Source organism: Panulirus ornatus, chromosome 14 (assembly GCF_036320965.1).
Source record: "Panulirus ornatus isolate Po-2019 chromosome 14, ASM3632096v1, whole genome shotgun sequence".
In the NCBI taxonomy this organism is placed as follows: domain Eukaryota; kingdom Metazoa; phylum Arthropoda; class Malacostraca; order Decapoda; family Palinuridae; genus Panulirus; species Panulirus ornatus.
This window is the reverse complement of record NC_092237.1, coordinates 56,226,496-56,239,060: the sequence shown is the minus strand read 5'-3', so window position 1 is coordinate 56,239,060 and position 12,565 is coordinate 56,226,496. Positions and strand designations below refer to the sequence as shown.

Genomic DNA, 12,565 nt, shown 5'->3' with positions numbered 1-12,565 from the left:
AATAACAACAACAACAACAATAATAATAATAATAATAATAATAATAATAATAATAATAATAATAATAATAATGTTAATAATAATAATGATACTAATAATAACAACAACAATGATAATAATAATATTAATAATATTAATAATAATAATAATAATAACAATAATAATAATAATAATAATAATAATAATAATAATAATAATATTATTATCCCTGGGGATAATATTAATATCCCTGGGGATAGGGGAGAAAGAATACTTCCCACGTATTCCCTGCGTGTCGTAGAAGGCGACTAAAAGGGAAGGGAGCGGGGGGCTGGAAATCCTCCCCTCTCATTTTTTTTTTTAATTTTCCAAAAGAAGTAACAGAGAAGGGGGCCAGGTGAGGATATTCCCTCAAAGGCCCAGTCCTCTGTTCATAACGCTACCTCGCTATCGCGGGAAATGGCGAATAGTATGAAAAAAAAAAAAAATAATGATACTAATAATAACAACAACAATGATAATAATAATATTAATAATATTAATAATAATAATAATAATAATAATAATAATAATAATAATAATAATAATAATAACAATAATAAATAATAATAACAATAATAATAACAACAACAACAATAATAATAATAATAATAATAATAATAACAATAATAATAATAATAATAATAATAATAATAATAATAACAACAACCACAATAACAATAATAATAATAAGAATAATAATAATAATATTATCAACTATATGAACTATGATGATCGAACAGGTTGTGCCAATGGATTCGAAGCCATGTATTCAAGGGCATGCCATGGAGCCACTGCTTACGAATCCTAGTGAACATCACGCCTTCTGGGACATCAATCACTATAAATCCCAATAAATATCTATCCCTAACCATACCAATCCCTATGGATATCTCCCTCATGATATCAATCCCTACTGATAACAGACCCAAAGGATATCAATCCCTGTGAATCTCAACTCCCCATTGATATCAATCCCTACTGATAACAGACCCAAAGGATATCAATCCCTGTGAATCTCAACGCCCCATTGATATCAATCCTATGGATGCTAATCGATACCGATATCAATCCCCATCAATATAAATTCCACTCGATATCAACTCCTGTAAGACACCGATCCCACGAATCTCAAATCCCTACTGACACACCAATCCTTAAAAAAAAATATCGATGTCTTTGGATATCAATCCCTATCGATACCAATCCCTATAGATATCAAGCCAATAGCAATCCCTATGCATACCAATCCATCCCAAATGATATCAAAATCCCATTTGGGCAAACCTTTTTACCTCGCGTTATCCAGCACAGTTTTCACACTTTTGCCGGCAGCATGGAGTCACGCGGTGCAATGGGCTAAACCCACACAAAATCTCAACATTATCAAGGTCCATCTTCAGAATACACTCCTTCGACTCCCCCCCACGAGACACCAGAGGTTGCAGGCGCGGACCGGAACGCGTTCGATTCGGGCGAAAATAACGGGAGGTTCTTAGCGGAAACCCGACGAAGCTGGGATCACTTTGGGAGAGATTGAAGACTGACACAACAGAGTCATCTACCGGCGGCTGATGACACTACCACGCGCCCCCCTCGTAATAATAATTCATTTATTTACCAATAATAATAATAATAATAAAAAAAAAAGGGTCGAGGAAGAATGAGACATATTTTAAAACAAATTCAACCATAATCATCATTATGTTGATTGTACGGAGAGGTGAAATTGGCTTTTTTTTCGTTATAAAGAGGATTGAGGTAGTCTGTCAGGACCAATAAACACTCTAACATTATTTCGGCGTTTAAAAAGCTGTCTCACCGAATGAAGGGCATTTAAATTACCTCAGTTGTTGAGCTAAATGAAAATTGAGGTTGCAAAGTTTGGAGCACGTGAATATTATAAAGTAATTGCGATCTAATTATTCGCTTTTAATCATACTCATTAAATTATTCAATCTAATAATATCAGTTTAATTAACAGGCGGAGTCAATTGTTCCCGCTGTATTATTAATAAAAAGTGACAGAGGGGGAAAAAAAAAAATTATTTAGACGGAGTGATCGAAACTACAGCAGTGTACAATGTGTATAGGAGAGGTGGATTTGGGATGACTTAGGTAGGGGAAAAGGGCGATCAGGGGTTGCAACACACACACACACACACACACACACACACACACACACACACACGAAAGTAATTACACAACACACGCACACACACACATGCATACATACAGGGATAGTGTAGTTAGAGGCACTTTTTTAAGGTATACGAGTAGTGAAGGCATGGGATAAATTGAGTGAGGAGATCGTGAGTGTGGGGAGAGCACAAAGGAGGTTTACGAAGTTGTATTGATGGCAGAGGAAGTTCAAGAGACGGTATCCTCCCCCTTGCAAGTGTAGAACTCTCTACCCGTACTGAACAAATAGGTACAGAGAAATTATTATTACGTAAAAAAAGATATGCGAGCACACGAGAGAGAGAGAGAGAGAGAGAGAGAGAGAGAGAGAGAGAGAGAGAGAGAGAGAGAGAGAGAGAGAGAGAGAGAGAGCGTAAAAATTATACAAGCACAGGAGAGAGAGAGAGAGAGAGAGAGAGAGAGAGAGAGAGAGAGAGAGAGAGAGAGAGAGAGAGAGAGCGTAAAAATTATACAAGCACAAGAGAGAGAGAGAGAGAGAGAGAGAGAGAGAGAGAGAGAGAGAGAGAGAGAGAGAGAGAGAGAGAGAGAGAGGATTATCCATTTGCCGAATGAAGTCAGGTGTGAGCATACATTTGATTCACAAACATTGAAAAAAAAAAGAAAAAACCAGTCTCTGGGTGGGATATCAATTTCATTCATGCCTGTGATATTAATATTAGGTTAATTTCGTCATACAAAATGAAGGGAACAAGATACTATTATCAAGAATACCACAACATATTGTTACGAACATGGTGTGTGTGTGCCCACATACATGTTCGTATGAATCAGAGGCGCCAGGTCCAGGCGTGGGGTCAGCTGCGGGGTATTTCACCACCATATGTCATCGCTGCTGACGCTCGCAAAAAGGATCAAGGAGAGTGTGACGACGCCGAGACTCTTGGGACCCTCCAACCAATCAGAATTGCTCTTAGTTCCATAGCCAATCAAGGGTAGCGTTGTATAGCGTTGTTACACTTAGGTCTAACTAAGTGTAATGTTATCGAACAAAGTGTCATATAGGAAAGAGATCTCCTGGCTTGAAATCTTATCTGGAATGTTAACGCATGTTCAATGTTAACTCATGTTCAATATTAACTCGTGTTCAATGTTAAACTCATGTTCAGTGTTAACGTAAATGATTCATGCCTGATTAATGTGCCTATCTTTGTAATAAATACCCACTACACCCGCTGAGATTTGATTCCTCTCTCTCTCTAGCCCAGCGAGGTAAGTGTTGTCCCCCCCCTGCTGTAAGCCCTGCTGTGCTGTAAGCCGTTACTGCTGTAAGCCCGTTACTCGAGTGCTGTGCTGTAAGCCCGTTACTACTGTGTCACGTCAGGTTTAGCTAAGTGTTTACTGTGTTACATCAGGTTTAGTTAAGTGTAACGATGATGTATACTGTGTCACGTCACGTCCAACTAAGTGTAATGTTATCGAACAAAGTGTCATACAGAAAAGAGATCTCCTAGCTTGAAATCTTATCTGGAATGTTAACTCATGTTCAATGTTAACTCATGTTCAATATTAACTCGTGTTCAATGTTAAACTCATGTTCAGTGTTAACGTAAATGATTCATGCCTGATTTATGTGCCTATCTTTGTACTCTTGAATTCTTTCATTATAAGTAGATTTAATGTAATGCTGGTCTTTAATTCAATCCCATAACTTTATGATTATGTTATCCCGTTGTGAAAACAACAAATCTATAACGTCCTTGCAAGAAAAGGATCAGTATAGTACTTGTAACATACATGTTACTGGCGACCTTGCCTGAATAAGTGGTGAGTTCGTAACAATATAACATCTAATAAAACTAGAAATTATACCCCGTGAGTATTCTTCAGTTACCCATATGCAATGTACTGGTTTTCTTATATTCGGTTAATGGTCGAAAACGGGAATATTGGATGGGTAACTCGTTAAAAGCTGCTTACATTCACTTCAAAAAGTTGAATGATTTCCTTAAATTGCACAATATACTTGGCGACAGAAATCTGTATTACCAATTGATGAGATAATTGAAAGTCTATAAGCAGATGATACCTGTAAAAAAGTACATATCGTACAAAACTGGACAGATATGTAACTCAGTGGCATGACTAGGGTATGGGCAGGTAGAGCCGGTGCCTTGAGCACCACTTTAAAGAGAGACGCCACTCAACAGGGTTTGCCTTCTAACATATGCTACCCGATTGACATTCTTAACTGTTTGGTTCTGTGAGATAAAAAGAAATAACCTAAATCTGAACTACAGTGAAATTTTGCTGTTATAAGTTGCATTGCCGCTTCTACGTTACAATTGTGATCAAAATAAGTCTTTAAGTCTTGAAGAGTTTATATAAATTTGAGTTTGGCCTAACTCTTCAACAGTTTATAATTACACTGTGTATATTTTTATACACATCCACTGCATGTACATTTTTTAATCAAGCCAGGGGCGCAATTTTAATGCTTGCCATGGGCGTCATTTACCCTAGATACGCCCCTTGGATTTGTTTAAAATATTATGATGGACGAACGCATACACCATGTCACTGTTTCTTATCTACACATTTCTGACCACTTACCGTGTCTTTGTAAGTTTGTTTCCAAACAAATAATCAAATCCAAATTCCCCTGACATCTAAAATGATTAAATCCAAATTCCCCTGATATCTAAAATGATCAAATCCAAATTCCCCTGATATCTACAATGATTAAATCCAAATTCCCCTGATATCTAAAATGATTAAATCCAAATTCCCCTGACATCTAAAATGATTAAATCCAAATTCCCCTGACATCTAAAATGATCAAATCCAAATTCACCTGATATCTACAATGATTAAATCCAAATTCCCCTGATATCTAAAATGATTAAATCCAAATTCCCCTGATATCTAAAATGATTAAATCCAAATTCTGCTGATCTCTGGTCAAAAGACTAAGTCACACTCACTTCATCCTTATCCTTTTTCCCAATGTTTTCAAACTATTCACCATATAACCTTCTCACTGTTCACTATCAAACCTCACCTTCCCCCCGACCCTCACTATCAGCTGGTGAAGATTGCCACGGACCCCACTACCAACCAGCTATGGGGTTTGAAACTGATGATTGTCTTCAAATGTCTTTAGTAATCAAAATTATGATTAGATATAATTCTCCATAAATCTATTTGTCTATCTTGCCTGTCTGCTCAGGTATCTATCTATCTTTTCATCTATCTATCTATCTGTTTCTTTTTCTGTCTATGTATATCTTCTTGTCCGTCTGCCTGTCTGTTTACCCTTTACAAACTTATCCAGCTATCCGCCAAAATACGTATCTATCTATGTGTCAATCTATCTATCCACCTATCTATCTATCTATCTCTCTATCTATCTATCCACTCGTTCGCCTGGCAACTCTCAGAGACCCTGGGCGCGGCATCTCTGACACCAATACTCCAATACTTGTCTCATTCTTACGCGCGCCACAAGAAGCCTTTTTTTCGAAGTTTCCCCTTAACAGTTCTTTAACGGAATTCTGGACTGAGTCGCCTCCTTCTCTCCTCTCCTCCCCCCACTGTGACGCTGGGGAGCGACACAACGAATGACGTCACCAGCGGGATGAGTGACTACCCCCTAAAGAGTGGTTGGGTGATTGAATTGGTCGTTTGGATGACAGCGTGTGATTGGTCGACTGATATCTACAAACTAACGGATAACGTAGCTATGCATATTTCCATCTTATTTACCTCCCTCCAGTGACATCTCCATCGTATTACCTCTCTCTGCTAACGTGATGGAGCACCTCCTTCCATCTACCTCACACATACATATGGAGAACGTGTCTACACATCTAATCGTACATATACACACAAACACGCACATACATAGAATACGTACATGTGTACAAAAAACATAAGTACACATGAAACGCAACAGACACACTGGCAAATACACACATACATACTGAAACACACACATGCATACTGAAACAAACACACACACACATACACACACACACACACACACACAAACACACACACACACACAAACACACACACACACACACACACACGACACACAAACAAACACACACACACACACACACGAATTCAAGTTGTATACCAAAGAACCTACAAGAGATGGGGGGGCGCGGGCGCCCCTTACAAGTATGTACAGCTCCCCCTCTCTCTCCCCTCACAGTACAAACAAGCCATTAAGAAAACAGGTAATCACACGTCCAACATCTGGGCCGGCTCTTCAGTGTTAGGTCGCTCACGTGACTCATTCGTGGATGGGTTGGTGGGTTGGTGGGAGAGGGGCCAGACAGACAGACAGACAGACAATCCACTGTGCCTTAGGCCTACGGGGGGGAACTACGGATTGATCACATCTCGTGAATGATCATCATCACTCCAGTGATTAAGTGGTTCTGTCGTCTGTTGGAAAACGTCGCCCTAATGACACAGTCCACCTAATTACCTTCATCTAGATCGTTAAAAGCGCTGGCGTCTGTTGAAAACCGTCGCTCTAATGACACAGACCACCTAATTACCTTCATCTAGATCGTTAAAAGCGCTGGCGTCTGTTGAAAAACGTCGCTCTAATGACACAGACCACCTAATCACCTTCGAAATAATCAGAGTGGATGGACGTTCGAATAAACGCAGGTATTCGTGGTTGTAATGTGTTGTGGTAGACACGTATATATACATTTGCTTTTGCAACAGCCTGGTGTATCAGACGACATCCCCCCCCCCCCCCCACCCCGTCGAGCGGGCTGGGCCACGCGTTTGACCCCAGAGAGTACAGAACCTCCCCAGAGGTGAAATAAACTCTACGCTGGAGAACACCAAACTACTTCCCCCGGGTTCATGTAAGGGTTCTGGTCACAGGGGCTTATCTCTATCCCCCCCCCACCCCACGACCCGCTCTGGGTTACCTACTTACTAGGGTAAGTAGGTAACTAGGTGGTTTTACCTTAATACTAGGGTAAGTAGGTAACCAGGTGGTTTTACCTTAATACTAGGGTAAGTAGGTAACTAGGTGGTTTTACCTTAATACTAGGGTAAGTAGGTAACTAGGTGGTTTTACCTTAATACTAGGGTAAGTAGGTAACTAGGTGGTTTTACGTTAATACTAGGGTAAGTAGTTAACAAGGTGGTTACCTAAGTACTAGGGTAAGTAGGTAACTAGGTGGTTTTACCTTAATACCAGGGTATGCAGTTAACAGGGTGGTTACCTTGGTACTAGGGTAAGTAGGTAACAAGGTGGTTACCTTAATACCAGGGTAAGTATTTAATTAGACAGTTACCTTAGTACTAGGGTAAGTAGGTAACAAGGTGGTTACCTTAATACCAGGGTAAGTAGTTACTTAGACAGTTACCTTAGTACTAGGGTAAGTAGGTAACAAGGTGGTTCCCTTAATGCCTGGGTAAGTAGTTAACTTGGTGGTTACCTTAGTACTAGGGTAAGTAGGTAACAAGGTGGTGCCCTTAATACCAGGGTAAGTAGTTAACTAGATAGTTACCTTAGTACTAGGGTAAGTAGGTAACAAGGTGGTTACCTTAATACCAGGGTAAGTAGTTAATTAGACAGTTACCTTAGTACTAGGGTAAGTAGGTAACAAAGTCGTTACCTTAATACTAGGACATGAGGGTAATCAGTAGGGGGCCTACTTCCTACAGTCAGTATCCCCCCCCCACCCATTTTTCCCATCATTAGCATCGATGCTGCGTTGCCATGGCAACCAAGGGTTGCCAGTAACCCCCTTGCGTTGCCATGGCAACCAAGGGTTGCCAGTAACCCCCTTGCGTTGCCATGGCGACCAAGGGTTGCCAGTAACCCCCTTGCGTTGCCATGGCAACCAAGGGTTGCCAGTAACCCCCTTGCGTTGCCATGGCGACCAAGGGTTGCCAGTAACCCCCTTGCGTTGCCATGGTGACCAAGTGTTGCCAGTAACCCCCCTTGCGTTGCCACGGCGACCATGAGTTGACATCTTACAGCGAAATAAGAGACTTAAAATGAAAGATAAGAATGTACAGAATAATCAAAAAGGATAATGTAAGGGGAAGTGTGAATACGAGAGAATAAATAACAGGGCGAGAGGTGGAATGTGATAAAAGTGGAGGAGAGGATAAAGAGACGAGACATTTACAAAACTAATAAAAAGAAAAGAAAAATATCATAGTTTGACAATATCAAAAACTGGAAGCATGTAGATACTGAATATATATATATATATATATATATATATATATATATATATATATATATATATATATATATATATATATATATATATATATATTCGTTAAATGCAGAGTTGAGTTGATTGCATTCGCAGTAAAAACGATGAAAAGCCACAGAAAATGAGGAGCAGGGGGGTGGGGGGAGACGACCAATCAGCGTAAAGCAACACTACAGATTTAACAACAATAACAATAGTAATAATAATAGTAATAATAATAATAATAATAATAATAATAATAATAATAATAATAATAATGATAATAATAATAATAAAAATAATAAAAATAATAATAATAATAATAATAATAATAATAATAATAATAATAATAACAATAATGATAATAATAATAATAATAATAATAATAATAATAATAATAATAATAATAATAATAATAACAACAAGAACAACGACTATGACAATAAAATGATAATAACACATCGATAACCATGAAAATAACAGAACACAATAACAAAACAAATACAGTACAAAGACACGAACGAAATCAGACAGACAAATATATATATATATATATATATACAGACAGACAGACAGACAGACAGACAGTCGTCCCTTAACAAGGACCTTGTGGTAACCCAATACACAGCAATCACAGTTCATTACGAACTTTTAATTGGCAGTGCAATTACGTTTGACTGCCAGTGAAGTGTCTGGCTGGACCTCAAAACATTGTTCTGGTGCCCTCAACCTCGCCCCACGGGGCTCGATCTCTTGCCCTGGCCACCGATGGTAATCCTCCCCCATCACCCAAGTCTTCCTCCCTCCTCCTCCTGAGGTCTTCCTCCTCCCTAACCCATTATCCTATCCTGCGGGCTAATGGCTGACGCGTCTGTGGACGTCGGTAATTGGCCTAATGGAGGAAGTGGGCGCTTGTGATGGGCAGTGACCCCCCCATGATTACTGGAGGAACAAACAGATAATATATATATATGGGTGAGAGCAATGGTCGACCTTCTTCTATTCACGAGCCTCCCCAGTACACCACTCTTCTATAACTTCCCCTCCCCTCTCAGCCCCTCCCTACCTCTATAACCTCCTCCCTTCTCCTCCTCCTCCTCCTTTCTCCTCCTCCTCCTTTTCTCCTTTCCCCTTACCCAACCTCCTCCTCCTCCTCCTCCTCCTCCCACCTTCCCCCTTACCCAGCCTCCTTCTCCTCCTCCGCCCTTCCCCCTTACCCAACCCTGCTCCTCCTCCTCCTCCCTTTCCCCTTACCGAACCTCTTCCTCCTCCCCCCCTTCTCCCTTACCCAACCTCCTCCTCCCACCTTCCCCCTTACCCAACCTCCTCTTCCTCCTCCTCCCACCTTCCCCCTTACCCAACCTCCTCCTCCTCCTCCTCCTCCCTCCTCTCACCCATCTCACGCTTCCCCCTCCCCCTAGCAACCTAATAACACCCTCACCGTGAGTAGCTCGGATAATAAGACCCTTTCACACCTCACTTCCAACAGAACGAGAAAACAATTCCCCCTTCTTTAACACAGGGGGAGTTGTCTCTCTCACCCTAACCGAGGTAGGGCAGCGCCTCCCCGCCTCCAACACAGCAAGAATACATCCTCGTGCCTCTGTTACAATGACATATTTTTTCCCCCTTCGGTCTAACACAGCAGGAGAAATCTTCTCTCTTTAACATAGGAAGATCTCTTTCTCATCTCTAATCCTCTAAGGAAGGGAAAAATTGCACCTTTTACTTCTAACAAAGCAAGGAAACGTCCCATCATTCAAACACAGCAATTCTCCTCACCCATGCTAGAAGGATTCTCCTCCCATCCAACACAGTAAGACTTTACACCTTACTTCCCACACAACAAAGGACCTTCTCACTTAAACACATACTAATGATAATAATAATAAAAATAATAATAATAATAATAATAATAATAATAATAATAATAATAATAATAATAATAATAACAATAATAATAATAATAATAATAATAATAATAATAACAATAATAATAATAATAATGACGATGATAATAATAATATTAATAATAATAATAATAATAATAATAATAATAATAATAATAATAATAATGACGATAATAATAATAATGATGATGATAATAATAATAATAATAATAATAATAATAATAATAATAATAATAATAATAATAATAAGGTGGAGGGAACGAGGAGAAGAGGGAGACCAAATTGGAGGTGGAAAGATGGAGTGAAAAGGATTTTGTGTGATCGGGGCCTGAACATGCAGGAGGGTGAAAGGAGGGCAAGGAATAGAGTGAATTGGAGCGATGTGGTATACAGGGGTTGACGTGCTGTCAGTGGATTGAATCAAGGCATGTGAAGCGTCCGGGGTAAACCATGGAAAGCTGTGTAGGTATGTATATTTGCGTGTGTGGACGTGTGTATGTACATGTGTATGGGGGGGGGGGGGTTGGGCCATTTCTTTCGTCTGTTTCCTTGCGCTACCTCGCAAACGCGGGAGACAGCGACGAGGTATAAAAAAAAAAAAAAAAAAAAATTAATAATAATAATAATAATAATAACAATAATAACAATAATAATAATAATAATGACGATAATAATAATAATAATAATAATAATAATAATAATAATAATAATAATAATAATAATGAACCTTCATCATAGGCTTGCAATACCCTGGCCCTCCTCTCGCTCCCTCCATAATCCTATCTCAAATTTGCACTTATTGGTTCTTTCCTCGCCACACGGCTCTCTGGGGGGTGGGAGGTGAAAGTGGAATGGACGGATTTAACTGCAACACCCCTTCCTTAATACCATCACCTGAGAGAGAGAGAGAGAGAGAGAGAGAGAGAGAGAGAGAGAGAGAGAGAGAGAGAGAGAGAGAGAGAGAGAGAGAGATCCAGCATCCACCTGGGACGTTCTTTTCTTCTTTTCTTTTCCCCTGTTAAGTGACATAATAGCCCTCACACCTCCTTCCCTCCCTCATTAGTCAACAACAACTGCCACCTCACCCTCCCAGCAGCGAGGGTGAGGTGGGTGTATGGAATATCACTGAAGATCAAATCAGATACAAGACGTGATGCCCAAGGTAGGTGTGTGTGTGTAGGTGTGTGTGTGTGTGTGTATGTGTGTGTGTGTGTGTGTATGTGTGTGTGTGTTTAAGGGGGTTAAAGGGGGTGGGGGGGTCGGTAAAGCTTTAGGATCTTTTTAAAGGGTTTTTAGTATCGTAACAGCGTGACCCTGTTTCTGTAAATACACACACACACACACACACACACACACACACACACACACACACACACACACACACACACACACACACACACACACACACACACACACACACACACACACACACACAAGCTCCCTCATTCGATTCCTATACTCAATCATAAACTTTGTCCTAACATAAACAAAGGTTTCCTTAAACCTACCCAACCCCTAAAAAAAAAAAGGAGGGTTAATAAAAAAAATTCAGGTGAATATTATATAGTCTTGGATGGATGAGAAATTCTCAGAGAGAGAGAGAGAGAGAGAGAGAGAGAGAGAGAGAGAGAGAGAGAGAGAGAGAGAGAGAGAGATTCGAGGAGGAGGGATGTGTGTGAGAGTGGGAGCAGCAAATCCCACGTAATCTGGAGGAAACTGGTTCGAACATCACGGGATATTGAGAGAGAAGCAGCTTCATTTACCTCGCTATGAACCCTGCGGGGGGAAGGAAGGAATCACTCGGAGAAAATGAAGTTGGTCATTATTTACAAAAAAAAAATGAATGAATGAGGGCAAATCGTTGAATTCGTCTGTATTCTAGAGGTGTAATATGAACTTGGTGGAAAAATATACGACGAGGCCAAATTCTTGGATTCACAGAGACTCTAAAACATGCCGAAAAAAAGAAACGTAACAACGAAGCCAAATTCTTGGATTCACATAGATTCTAACACGTGCCGAAACAAAGAAACGAAACAACGAAGCCAATTTCTTGAATTCATCTCCATTCTCGACCGTACCCTCAGAAATCACTGACATCCCCCCCTCAATGACACCTACACTCGGTGACCTGAAATCACGTCTTTCAACAGCGCGACGCAACAACGCCACACCCACGACCCTGGAGACGCTCCTACGTCATCACCACCTTATAAAGATCCATTCTCCAGTACTCAGCAATACTACCGACGC

The 12,565-nt window shown here is 40.0% G+C and overlaps 1 protein-coding gene across 6 annotated transcripts in view; it reads right to left on the bottom strand.

The window, feature by feature from the left end:
* Positions 1-12,565, bottom strand: part of LOC139753456 (EGFR adapter protein-like) — an 846,501-nt gene that overhangs the window by 265,392 nt on the left and 568,544 nt on the right. The gene's annotated exons all lie outside the window — the stretch shown is intronic.